The 12,059-nt window shown below is 39.0% G+C and overlaps 1 protein-coding gene across 1 annotated transcript in view; it reads right to left on the reverse strand.

Moving 5' to 3' along the window:
* GPRIN2 (G protein regulated inducer of neurite outgrowth 2) overlaps positions 1 to 11,356 on the reverse strand; it is a 99,161-nt gene extending 87,805 nt beyond the window's left edge. The window contains exon 1 of the mRNA XM_073596915.1: positions 11,093 to 11,356. The gene's annotated coding sequence lies outside the window, so the exon portion shown is untranslated. The remainder of the gene's footprint in view (positions 1 to 11,092) is intronic.
* Positions 11,357 to 12,059: the final 703 nt, after the last annotated feature.

Here is a 12,059-nt window from a genome sequence, read left to right on the forward strand (position 1 = left end):
CACAGGACTCCTGTTGGGAGCCGCATCTATATTAGGTGTGAACCCAGCCTGAGGGTACAGTGTTGGCAAGCACTACAGAGGAAAAGGATTGGGGGGTACTTATTTCAGATGATTGCAAAGTAAACAGTGTGACCAGGCAGTGGGGAAAGCGAATAGAATTCTAGAATGCATCACTAGAGGGTGTGACGAATGCGGGTATCAGATCCCTGCCCTCAACTTGTGACAAAGAACTGCCCAATCTTACACCGCGCTGTCGCTTACGTAACAATGCCACTCTCAGCTGCACCCTGCACAAAGATTTTCCAGCTTGCGGGACCCAATCTAGGTGCCAGCAGCCTGAAAGCAATACCTATTATCATTTTAGAATAAATGTCTGTAACACACACGGTCAGCACAGACAGGTATATTTCGAGGATTTGTACTATTAAGTAGCACTCTTCAGGATACAGGGATTCTTTTTATCTTGCATAGCGCATTTTGAGATATGGTCAACACTTTTCAAAATACGAATTAATAATGAAAAGGCAAAAAAATGGTGCAAATAAAATATTTACAGAAAAAGGGTGTCACAAGCAATAAGGAGACAATAAAGCAACAGACAAATAAAAAAAAGAGTTGAAAAAGGAAGAATACTTGCAATGTCCTTAGCAGAGTTCAGTCAATGAGCAAGGTGTTATTGGCTCTCATAACTTGACAGATGTTCCTTGGTTGATGGTACATGAGAGCTGTCACATTGTCCTGGCATTCCTTTTTTATATGGGATCAAAGAGGTATTGACAGAGGCCATCTGATGAAGTAAGCATTTGAGGAGTTGTTTCTGGGATGTCACAATGATTATGACTATATCTCAGAGACAGTTTTCTATAGGTACTCATATCTCTGAGTACCTCCTGGGTACAGTCTGCTAACATGTAGATTATTGTCCAGCGTGAATGTAGCTTCAAAATGAATATAGAGATGACATGTTTCGGATGCTTAGCTCACCTAGGAGATGAATTGGGCTGGTTCTGCTTCCTGTACTACTAGGTTGGCGGTGTTTGGACTCAAAACACTATAAATTAACTGAGGGAGGTAAATATGTCAATTTTCCAGCTGTGCTATTGTTATTTCAAAAGTTATGAAACATGTTGAAGTTTCAGGCTTATAACTGCTAACCTGTCTGCAGATATGTGTACTGACCATCTCCTCCAACTGAGCTATTTATGACTGGTATTTGTTAGTTCTCTGAATTGCTCAGCTTGGGAGTGTGACAGTTTTATTAGGGGTTCTAGACTTTATTTGTGGATTGGATGGAAAGGTCTGTGTGTCTGATCAATAAGTTGATAAGGTCCTGGCATCAGTTAACAGTTTGTGAATTGTATAAAGTGGGGGTCAGCAACCTGTAGATTGTGATCTACCAGTAGTTTGCGGTCTGGGCTTCCTGACCCACCATCCCAGAGCATTAAACAGAGTGCAATGCAGAGGGACTACTTGTAAATTTGTAGTAGCTGTAGTAGGAAGCATGAGCTGCATTAATTGATGCCTCCTCTGTAGTGCTGTCTCCTGTCCCATGCAGAGTCCAACTGCACTCCAGCTCTTATCCCTACTTGTGTTCTCCAGAGTGGTGCCAGCAGCAGGAAAGAAGAGATCTTCAGGTCAATGTGAAGCAATACACTGGGCATAATAGTATAGAGCTGCTTTCTCACTGATGTGATGCGGTTTCCCCACACCACTGGTGCAGTGTACTTACTGCGTTTAGCTATAGAGTTCAATCATATCCTGCGAGTTTGGTGAACTTTCTGAAAGCGGCTCATTCACAAGTGCAGCAGGTACTGCTGCTCCTCTCAAAAAAGCAATCCCAGTCTGTTTGATAGGTGGCAAGGAGGCAATATGTTGCCTCCTCACCACCTGATTTAAATCCATGATTGCCGTGCAATGCACATGATTGTGACACAGTAGTACGACAATTAAAATGGGTACGACAGTTTAAATCAGGTATGAGGAGGCGAAACTGGGAGACACTTTGCCCAGTGATCTTTGGCTTCTTCCATTTTGTTCAGGTACATCTCTACCTCTTTAAGATTGCCTAAGACTGGTATAAAGTGAAGGAAGGAGGGGGGAAAGAAATCAGAACTGTTGTACCTCTGGTTTTAAAACAGAGAAGCTAATGACAAATACAATGTAATGGCTAAACATGAACAAAATGGCTGCTACACATACAGCTATTCATGAGCCCAGTATGCATTACAGAGGGAACACCAACAGGAGGAAGGAGGTTCTGATTCCCCTTAATAGATCTTTTGAGCCCTTTCACACTGCAGCACTTCTAAAATGCACTATGCATTTTTTTAAATGCATAGTGTGTTTTAAATGCATTGCAGGCAGCTCATAAGTGGTGAATAGCTGCTTGTTAACCACTTCCTTCCCGGCGTATTGTCATATGACGTCCGTAGATGGGATCTCCCATCCTGGGTGGGCATCATATGATGTCCTCTGCTTCCCGCCGGTATAGGGAGCGCGCACGCTCGCTGCATGTGAAGCCCGGTGTGCCATGAGGAGCCAATGTGCCTGCCCGGTGGCCGCGATGTCCGTCGAGCATCCGCGATCGCTCCTGACAGAGCAGGAACGTGTATATGTGTGTGTAAACACACAAATCCACGATCTGTCAGGGAAGAGGAGACAGATCGTGTGTTCCTAGTAAATAGGAACAGCGATCGGTCACCTCCCTCAGTCAGTCCCATCCCCCCGCAGTTATTGATAGTTATTTATAGCACTGATCACTGTATAAATGTCAATTGTTTCAAAAAAGTGTCAAAAGTGTCCGATCTGTCCGCCACAATGTCGCAGTCCCGATGAAAAAAAAAAAATCGCAGATCGCCGCCATTACTGGTTAATAATAAAATAATAATAAAAATGCCATAAATCAATAACCTATTTTGTAGATGCTATACATTTTGTGCAAACCAATCAATATACGCTTATATATTACCAAAAATATGTAGAAGAATACATATCGGCCTAAACTGAGGAAAAAATTAGTTTTTTTTTTAAATTTGGGATATTTATTATAGTAAAAAGTAAAAAATATTGTGTTTTTTTTTCAAAATTGTCACTAAATTTTTTTGTTTATAGCACAAAGAATAAAAAACGCAGAGGTGATCAAATACCACCAAAAGAAAGCTCTATTAGTGGGAAAAAAAGGACATCAATTTTGTTTGGGTAAAGCGTTGCACAACCGCGCAATTGTCAGTTAAAGCGACGCAGTGCCGTATCGCAAAAAATGGCCCGGTCAGGAAGGGGGTAAATTCTTCTGGTGCTGAAGTGGTTAAGGACACCGTCGGGTGTTGACTCCTTAAATCGGAGTTCCACTTAAAAAAAATAATCAAAAGTCAGCAGCTACAAATACTGCAGCTGCTGACTTTTAATAATCGGACACTTACCTGTCCCAGGGTCCAGCGATGCGGGGGAACGAAGCCTTGCTCACCGCCCCCTTCTCTCTGCAGCACCAGCATAGTCACTGTGGGTGCCGGCTGTGGCTGGCCGGGCAATCATCTGGGAGCTGTGATGTGTCCCAGATGATTGCAGAGAGGGAGGGGGGAAAGGTGATCTTCTTTCCGGTACCGCGGTGCGCTGGGAGGAAGTGGGAGCTAGAACCCTCTATAAAGAGGGTATCTGCTCCACCCTCAAAAAAAATTACATGCCAAATGTGGCATGTCAGGGGGTCACCTTCCCTTAAAGCAGAAGTTCCATTTTTGGGTGGAACTCCACTTTAACAACCAGCTATTCATTGGCTGTTAAGGACACCGGCGAGGGGTTGTTAAGGAGCTGAAACTCGTCGTTATCCTTAACAAGTGATTACCTACACATACAGTGCCCCCCTGCACCTCCATTGTGGTCACCAAGCTCCTCTCTGCTTGAGTGGTCTGGTCGGCAGTGCAAATCAATTGCACTAGTTCGGATAAATTGTAGTTTCTAATAATAATCACACGGACACTTTTTGGTGATATATAAATGACTTGTATAGAATAAAGTACTATACAATAACATTTTGTTAATAGTTAGATTGATCGTTTGATTATATCGATCAATTTTCATTTATTTATGTTGCACTTATGTTATATAGTATATCTATTTAGAGGATGGAACACTGGCATTATGTAATATAATATTCATGTAATGGTCACATCTATTGTTTGAATATATTGATTGTTTTGTAGCGCTGCACTTTTTTATATATATTATTATGTTTTGGTGTGAACCATCCCTAACTGGGGAAAAATCCTTTCTAGCTTATGTACATTGTAAAGATTTTTGTAAACTTAGTCTTATATCATGCTGTTCTGAACAAACTTATATACAGATTCTAATCACATGCTCCCTGATTTCTAAGTGGACCAATCTGCCTACTTCAATCTGTAGTCCCAGTCTCAAAATAGTTGTACTTCTGCATATTCTGTAGTGTTAAAAGCATACAAAAATGGACACAAAGGTATAATGAGAGAAAGATCTGTGCCATTATACCATTATAGGCAATGGACTTCTAATTTCTGCATTATCTTTCCTCAGGTTTAAAGCCTAACATCAGCTTCTTCTTTTTCTCACTTTTAGATAAAATGGAAAGGAGTTACATTTCTGCCAGGTTTTTATTTCTAAACACAAAAACAGGGTGCTAGATTCAGATTTTCTAAGGGTCACTGAAATTGTCACTGGGTACACTGGTTGGCAACACTCCACAAGATAGGGGCTACCCTCAGGAAAAAGGTAAAGAACCAGTTGAGTTGAGAATGTGCACACATAAAATCCAACGAGACACCAAACATCCAAGAGTCCAAAGTAATTTAATGTAAAATAGATTCATAGCAAAATAGAACCAATGCATTTCGGGGGCCAAACACCCCCCTTCATCGAGGCTACAAAACAAGTACAAATGCAAAGATCATAAATCTAAAGATAAATAATAAATATAAAAAATGATAATACAAAAATATAATTATCATGTATTATCATATTTTTATGACCTTTTATCTTTAGATTTATGACCTTTGTATTTGTATTTGTTTTGTAGCCCCAATGAAGGGGGAGTGTGTTTGGCCCTCAAAACATGTTGGCTCTATTGTACTACGATTCAATTTTATCAAACTTTGGACTCTTAGAAACAGTGGCGGCTGGTGCTCAAAGTTTTTTGGGGGGGGGCGCAAACGAAAAAAAAATTCTGAAAATTACGGGAAAAAAACATCAAATGCAGCCACTGTGCCCATCAAATGCAGCCACTACCGCTAATAATAGGGTGTCCTGGGGGCAACTGGGATTCCTATGAATTTTGGGCAAGTAGTACATCACAGGTGTTCTCAGAGTAGCAGGGACAAGAAATAAAGATTCCTTCTTGTTTAAAACACCCTGGGCAGATGCTCTAGACACCAGCTTCTCTAGTTCTTTTTTATAAGAATTACCAGGGTCCCTTCTCAACAGAACATAAGTTTCCCTGGCACTTAAAATATTCTCCATTTCAGTTACATAAGCACTTTTGTCCAACACAACAGTACCCCTCCCCCCCTTTGTCCGCAGGTCTAACAACTAGATCCTTGCAGTCACATAATTGTTGTAATTCTTGTTCTAGGCTGGCCTGCATTTTAATATTCATAACTTGAACCCTGTCTAGATCTCTAAGGACAACGTCCCTAAATACTCTTACAGAAGATGCCATTCCACCTGGGGGTTAAATAGAGAGGCATTTGACAAATGAGCACTTTGAATCTCTGTTGATGCCAGTCTACCTTCCTTAACGGGATTGGACAGAAAATAACGTTTAATATACACTTTTTTAATGTATTTATGGATATCCATAAAGGTCTGGAACTTGTTTAAGCCCTTAGGTGGAGCAAATTTTAAGCCCTTATCCAAAATGGCCTTTTCATTATTCGTCGAAACCTGAGTACTCAAATTAAAACACCCTCGCCAGTTATTCCCTTTTTCTTTTTCTCTTGTATTCTCCTCCCCCCTCTGGTCCCTCTCTTTGGCCTGCCATTTCCCTGTTTTGTCCTTGTTGGGGAAAACCCCCATATTGAAATTGTCCTGCTCTTGGTCCCTGCATGCCTGAAGATCTGAAACCATTACCCTGTATGTAGGATTGGTTATTGGGTCTCACCTGTAGGTTAGGGCGGGTTTGTTAGTGTGTTGTTGATCATTAGAGTGGCCCCATAGTCTAGGACCACCTTGAGGTCACCGAGGGCCTCCATGCAGTCCATATTAAGTTCCTCCATGATGTTGGGCATGTCCATAATTCCCACTAGCAAGGGGGTCATACCTATTCCCTACAGGGATATTGTATTGTCTATTACCCTCTTCCCTATATGTAAAGGAAGAATCTCCCATAATAATGATCCCACAGGGTGAATGGGGAACTCCTAGATTGCAGCCTCCTATTTCTAGGGTGTGAATAGGAGAAATGGGGATTGGAACCATTTCTAGTCTTTGGGGTTCTCTGGTAGAGGTCCCCGTCCTGCTTTGGGGTACTTGAACCTGTTCTAATGTGTTGACACTTTTGTTAGGGTCTCGCCCTGGTAAAGGATTATTTGCTGCTTGAAGTTCTAATACTATTTTATTTTGCCACTCGAACACTATTCCAGTCTGATAATCCTCCATGTCTCTATTATATTTTTTCTTTTTTTTTAATTTTTGCTTATTTTCTTCTTTTTCTAGAGTCTTTTTTAAATTCATAGATCTTTCTTTATATTCTTCACTATCTCTAAAAGGGAGTAATTTCTCTTTAATTTCTGTATCTAAATTGGATAATTTCTGCATTTTTCTATCCTTTAAAATTTTTTAAAAAGCCCAAACCGGCCTCATTAAAATACTTGAACCATTCGTCTAATTGCATTTCTCCCCTTTGAGGACTAATCTCCTATTGGAGACTCTTCGGTACCATTTTATCCAAGATAAATCCTAAAATCCTTCTTCAAAGAACGCAATATCCCATTGTGCGTTTATCTCTGAGACTGTTACATTTTTAGTCTCATGAATAAACCTCCCAGGTCACTGTCATCCCCCTTGGAGATGATAAAGATCCCTTCGGTATTAACTTTCCGTGAGGCCCTGTAGTCAAACACATCCATAGTGAACTAACTAAATAATTAAGTGTCCAAATCACAGCTGCAGCGAAGGTAATATCATACAGTGGTAAAAAAACTCAAAAATAAACTGTGCTTATGATAAACAAAAACAATAAGCACCTGTATGAATTAGTCCTAACAGTCACACAAAAAAAGTACAAAAACACAAATATAAAAATAACTAAAAGTTATCTGATTTCCTAAACAAGATACCCAGAATGATACATTATCTGTGCCCATCCCAACTTGTGGTCATTGTGAGAAAATAGGGATCACGTTCCATCTTTAACTAATGCAGGAAACATAGAAAGGAAAAGCACCTCTTTGTTCATGGGATAACAATTGTTTTGTTTCAGGTTAAATCGTGCTAAAGTATAACATACTGAGGAGAATATTTCACACTATTAAAGTCGCATACAAATATTATATTTTATTTATTTAATATATTATTTGTATGCGACTTTAATAGTGTGTATTCTGAAAAAAAAAAATTAGTCTTCTTTTTTTTTTTTTTTTTTTAAACAGAAAAGATTATGTGATTAATTTAAATAAAAATATTAGTCAGCAGAGTTTTCCTTTAATAAAACAAGGTGAACATCTCTTCGTTGTTTTTTTTTTTTTTTTTTTTACTGATGTTTGTCTACATCTTAATGAGCAGAGACAGATTTTTTTTGTTATAGATTCCTATAAATTTCCTGTGCAAGTCTCAGTTCACAGAATAACCCAATTCCTTACACAGAGGAGGTGGTATTACACTGAGCCAGAAGAACTGTAGAAACTGGCAGTGAAGGCTGAGCCGCGGGGAATTCTGTACAAAGCTATCAGGTGATTGTCAGCTTAGCCAGTTGTAAGAAGGTCAGATACAGCTGAGGGAAAGCACTAGCTCAGGGGAGCCAGAAAGTCTCTTTAAGCCAGAAGGATATCAGATTTACTCAGCTGCTCATACAGTATGCATGTAAACTAAACCTTCCTGTCCACTTAGATCAAAATGATAGTATATGTTTTAAGCTTACCATAAGCTACATTTACAATAATATGTAATTTTTCTTCATTTCTTTAATAGCATTTACCAGAATGCTTATTATAATTGAAAACTGCTTTAAAATAAAAACCATCCAAAGTGGCACCACAAATAAAAAAAAGGCACCAACCTCCAAGGCTCTCCCTGATTACTCTGGTAGCCCCAAAACTCACTAATTAATGAATGATTGACCTGCACCCTCCTGCACCTCACTATTGCTGCTTAAGGATACGTGTACTTTTAGTACACAGATCTTTATTAGGGCAATATCCTTTTCCCTTGGCATCTTTGAAATATAACACAGATATGTAAAATGGTCATTCAGTTTTAAAATAAAGTGGCACCTGTTACAGTAAATGAAATATGCAGTAAGTGCACCTAAAGAGTACATATCCTTTAAACTGGTTGGATGAACATAGTATTCAATACTGAGGCACAGGAAGTTATGGGGAGTGCTCAAGAAATATTATAACTTTAAGGCTGGCCACCCAGAAGTAAAAAATCATTTTCAGAACGATCCTAATGTTGTTTGGGGTCAAATAAACAAATGTTTCTGTTTGTGGTGATGAGAATATTCAAAAGAGTAGGATGGAAAAAACATTTTTTTGGCAGAATTTGTGAGTTTCTTTTTTGAGGATGACCACAAGTTCTCAATGGGATTGGGGAGTTTCCTGGCCATGGACCCAAAATTTCAATGTTTTGTTCCCCAAGCCACTTAGTTATCACTTTTGCCATATGGCAAGGTGCTCCATCATGCTGGAAAAGGCATTGTTCATCACCAAGCTGTTCTAGGATGGTTGGGAGAAGTTGCTCTTGGAGGATGTGTTTGTACCATTCTTTATTCATGGCTGTGTTCCTAGGCAAAATTGTGAGTGAGACCACAACCTTGGCTGAGAAGCAACCCCACACATGAATGGTCTCAGGATGCTGGTCTGTTGGCATGACACAGGACTGATGATAGAACTAACCTTTTCTTCTCCTGACAAGGTTTATTTTTCTGAATGCCCCAAACAATGGGAAAGAGGATTTATCACAGAAAATTACTTTACCCCAGTCCTTAGCAGTCCAATCCCTGTAGCTTTTGCAGAATATCAGTCTGTCCTGGATGTTTTTCCTGGAGAGAAGTGGATTCTTTGCTGCCCTTCTTGACACCAGGCCATCCTCCAAAAGTCTTCTACTCACTGTGCCTGTAGATGCACTCACACCTGCCTGCTGCAATTCCGGAGCAAGCTCTGCACTGGTGGTGCCCCCAATCCCACAACTGAATCACCTGTAGGAGACAGCCCTGGTGCTTGCTGGACTTTCTTGGCTGCCCTGAAGCCTTCTTCACAAATGCAGTGGAAATGTTTTTTTTAATGGGATTAACTTAATTTTCATGGCAAAAGAGGGACTTTGCAATTGATTGCAATTCATCTCATCACTCTTCATAACATTCTGGAGTATATGTAAATTTTTATAATAAAAACTGAGGCAGCAGACTTTGTGAAAATTAATATTTGTGTCATACTCAAAACTTTTGGCTACGGCTTTTCGCACTCTAATATGACAAGTTTGTTACTGGCAAGATGACCAGTTAACAGAAGGGGAACAAAAAGCCTAAAAAAAGAAAACAAAACAAATACAGCCACCACATCTAGGGGCTGGTAAGCTGCAATATATTAAAATATTGGTTTTGGGTTAAATACTGCTTTCATTCTAATTTTTAACTCTTCCTGAGTGTGATTCTGACACCTGTCAGACCAGGCATAGTGAGCCAAATGACTCAATAAAAAGCTATATGTTTTGCATTGCATTCCTGTACATTACCAAAACTTCACAGAATTCTGTCATGAAAGCTTCAATTGTTGAACTCATTTTGAAAATGCACATTGCACACTGCTGCTTCAACTATATTAAATGATGATCTAAACCAAGTATGCAGAAGAGGACACCTGTCTTTTTATCAATTTTCCTGATCTGTATATATCCTGATTCTGTATCATTGACTTCAAAAGTATTAAAGCTAAGGGTTAGTATAATGGTCAGGCTGCTAATATTTTCAGAAAGAAGTTACTTGTGTTACTCTCATCTCAGGTTTACCTCAAGCCTTGGGCAATGCTGAGCCTGTACAGGTCTCAGAGTCATAGGTGTGTGCAGCCTATTGCATCAGGGTGTGCACCCCAAATTTATTAAATACATGGACAGTGTTAGTAGGGCAGTGGACAGTGTCAGTAGAGCAGAGGTTGGTGTCAGTAGGGCAATGGACAGTGTCAGTAGTTTTTTATTTTAATTATATTTTTTACAATTTTTTTTAGGAGCCCCGTTTGGGGGCATTGGTGCAACAGCAGCAGGGGGAATCGGTGCCTCTCAAGGTGATTAGGGTGTGCCCAGGCACATCCGGCACACCCCCTGCGCACGCCTATGCTCAGAGTTCTTTTTTGTACATCTTCACAAACTAGCTTACAACCTAATATTAATGAACTTTTGCTCATGGTAAAAGAAGCAAAGAAAACATTCTTTGAGCAATATCAGGGGGATCTGTATTTTGTTTATTGCCCTTTCTTCTAATTTCCTTCCACTATTGCTATATCAAGTGATCTGTGTGTATGAATGTATATAGGGTGTAGATTTCAGGGATGATGCATTTATATATGAAATAAATAATACACCACGGCTGCCTAATTTGCATTGTGAAATCTAATATAAAAATGTCTAGTATTACTTTAAAAGGAATACGCTGATTACTGTAATAAGTGCCTGCGTTTTATTATACATGTAAAGATTTATTTTGCTATTCTCAGTGTTTGATCGTCAGTAGTTGTGAAAGAGCAGGAAAACATTTGTAGTAAAATATTTCTCATCACCCTTAGAAGTATGTAAAATAAAGTGCACAGTAAATGCAAATTATATTAACAATTTTTGAAATATTGAATTTACAAAATCAAATATTATGAAAGTATGGTTGACTACATAACCTCTATATTATAGAAATTATAGTTCTTACCTTGAGTTTTATTGAGGAAACAGCAGAGGCTGCCACATCAGAGATGCTGAATGTCTTTGGAGATGAGGATGTTCTCTCTGACAGGTTGAGAGATGTTGATGTGACTGATTTTGTCCTGGTGAACCAGGAGGAGATAAGGAATGAGCATCAGGCAGAGTACCTCCACAGGTGTCCCCTGTCCCTCCTCCTCTCTCGCACCCTTTGTGTTACAGGGGACAAGATGGTGTTAGAGGAGGAGGAGGAGAAGGGAGATAAGCTGCAGTCTCAGCTGATTACAGGGAGGAGCGTGGAATAAAGACAAAAGCGGACAAGCATAAAGTGGAGGTCAGGGAGACACTAGTTTGGCAGTCTAAAAAATTAGAAGACTGCAAATACATACAGATGAGAAGATCATTTAAAGGTCTGTCACATTACAATACAAAACGATGACACATGCAAGCTCTTTTCAATTACTTTAATCGATTGTTGAATTTAAGTAGTTGGAACATGTTTGATTATTTTCAATATTGCAGAGTTTTATTTATGTCATAATCACGTTTCATTCATTTCATCATTTGAAGCAAATATTGAATGAAGGCAATTTTGAAAAACAAGTATACTGCTGATTAGTGGGTGTTTTATGTTTTTTTTTAATAAATAAATATACGAGTGAAAAGTAACCTTGAACAGCCCATAGCAGCTAGTAAGATCACAACTCTAATTTTTTAAAAATTGAATTTATTTTTTATTATTATTTTTGTTTCAAAATTATTATTATTATCAATGTATTATTTTGTTTTTAGGTGCAAAACAAACTGATACACCGTAGGCTCTTTTGAAAAAACTAAATTGTATAATAAGCCTTGATAGTGCTTCGTGAATAGTCATTAATGTTAGGGCATACAGGTGTTTTCTAATTCGTTTTGCCAACATTTTTTATTTCAGTCTATTAATACCAGTTGAACAGTTAAACAAGGTTGGGCTCACA

This window comes from Aquarana catesbeiana, linkage group LG08, assembly GCF_042186555.1.
Source record: "Aquarana catesbeiana isolate 2022-GZ linkage group LG08, ASM4218655v1, whole genome shotgun sequence".
Taxonomy (NCBI): domain Eukaryota; kingdom Metazoa; phylum Chordata; class Amphibia; order Anura; family Ranidae; genus Aquarana; species Aquarana catesbeiana.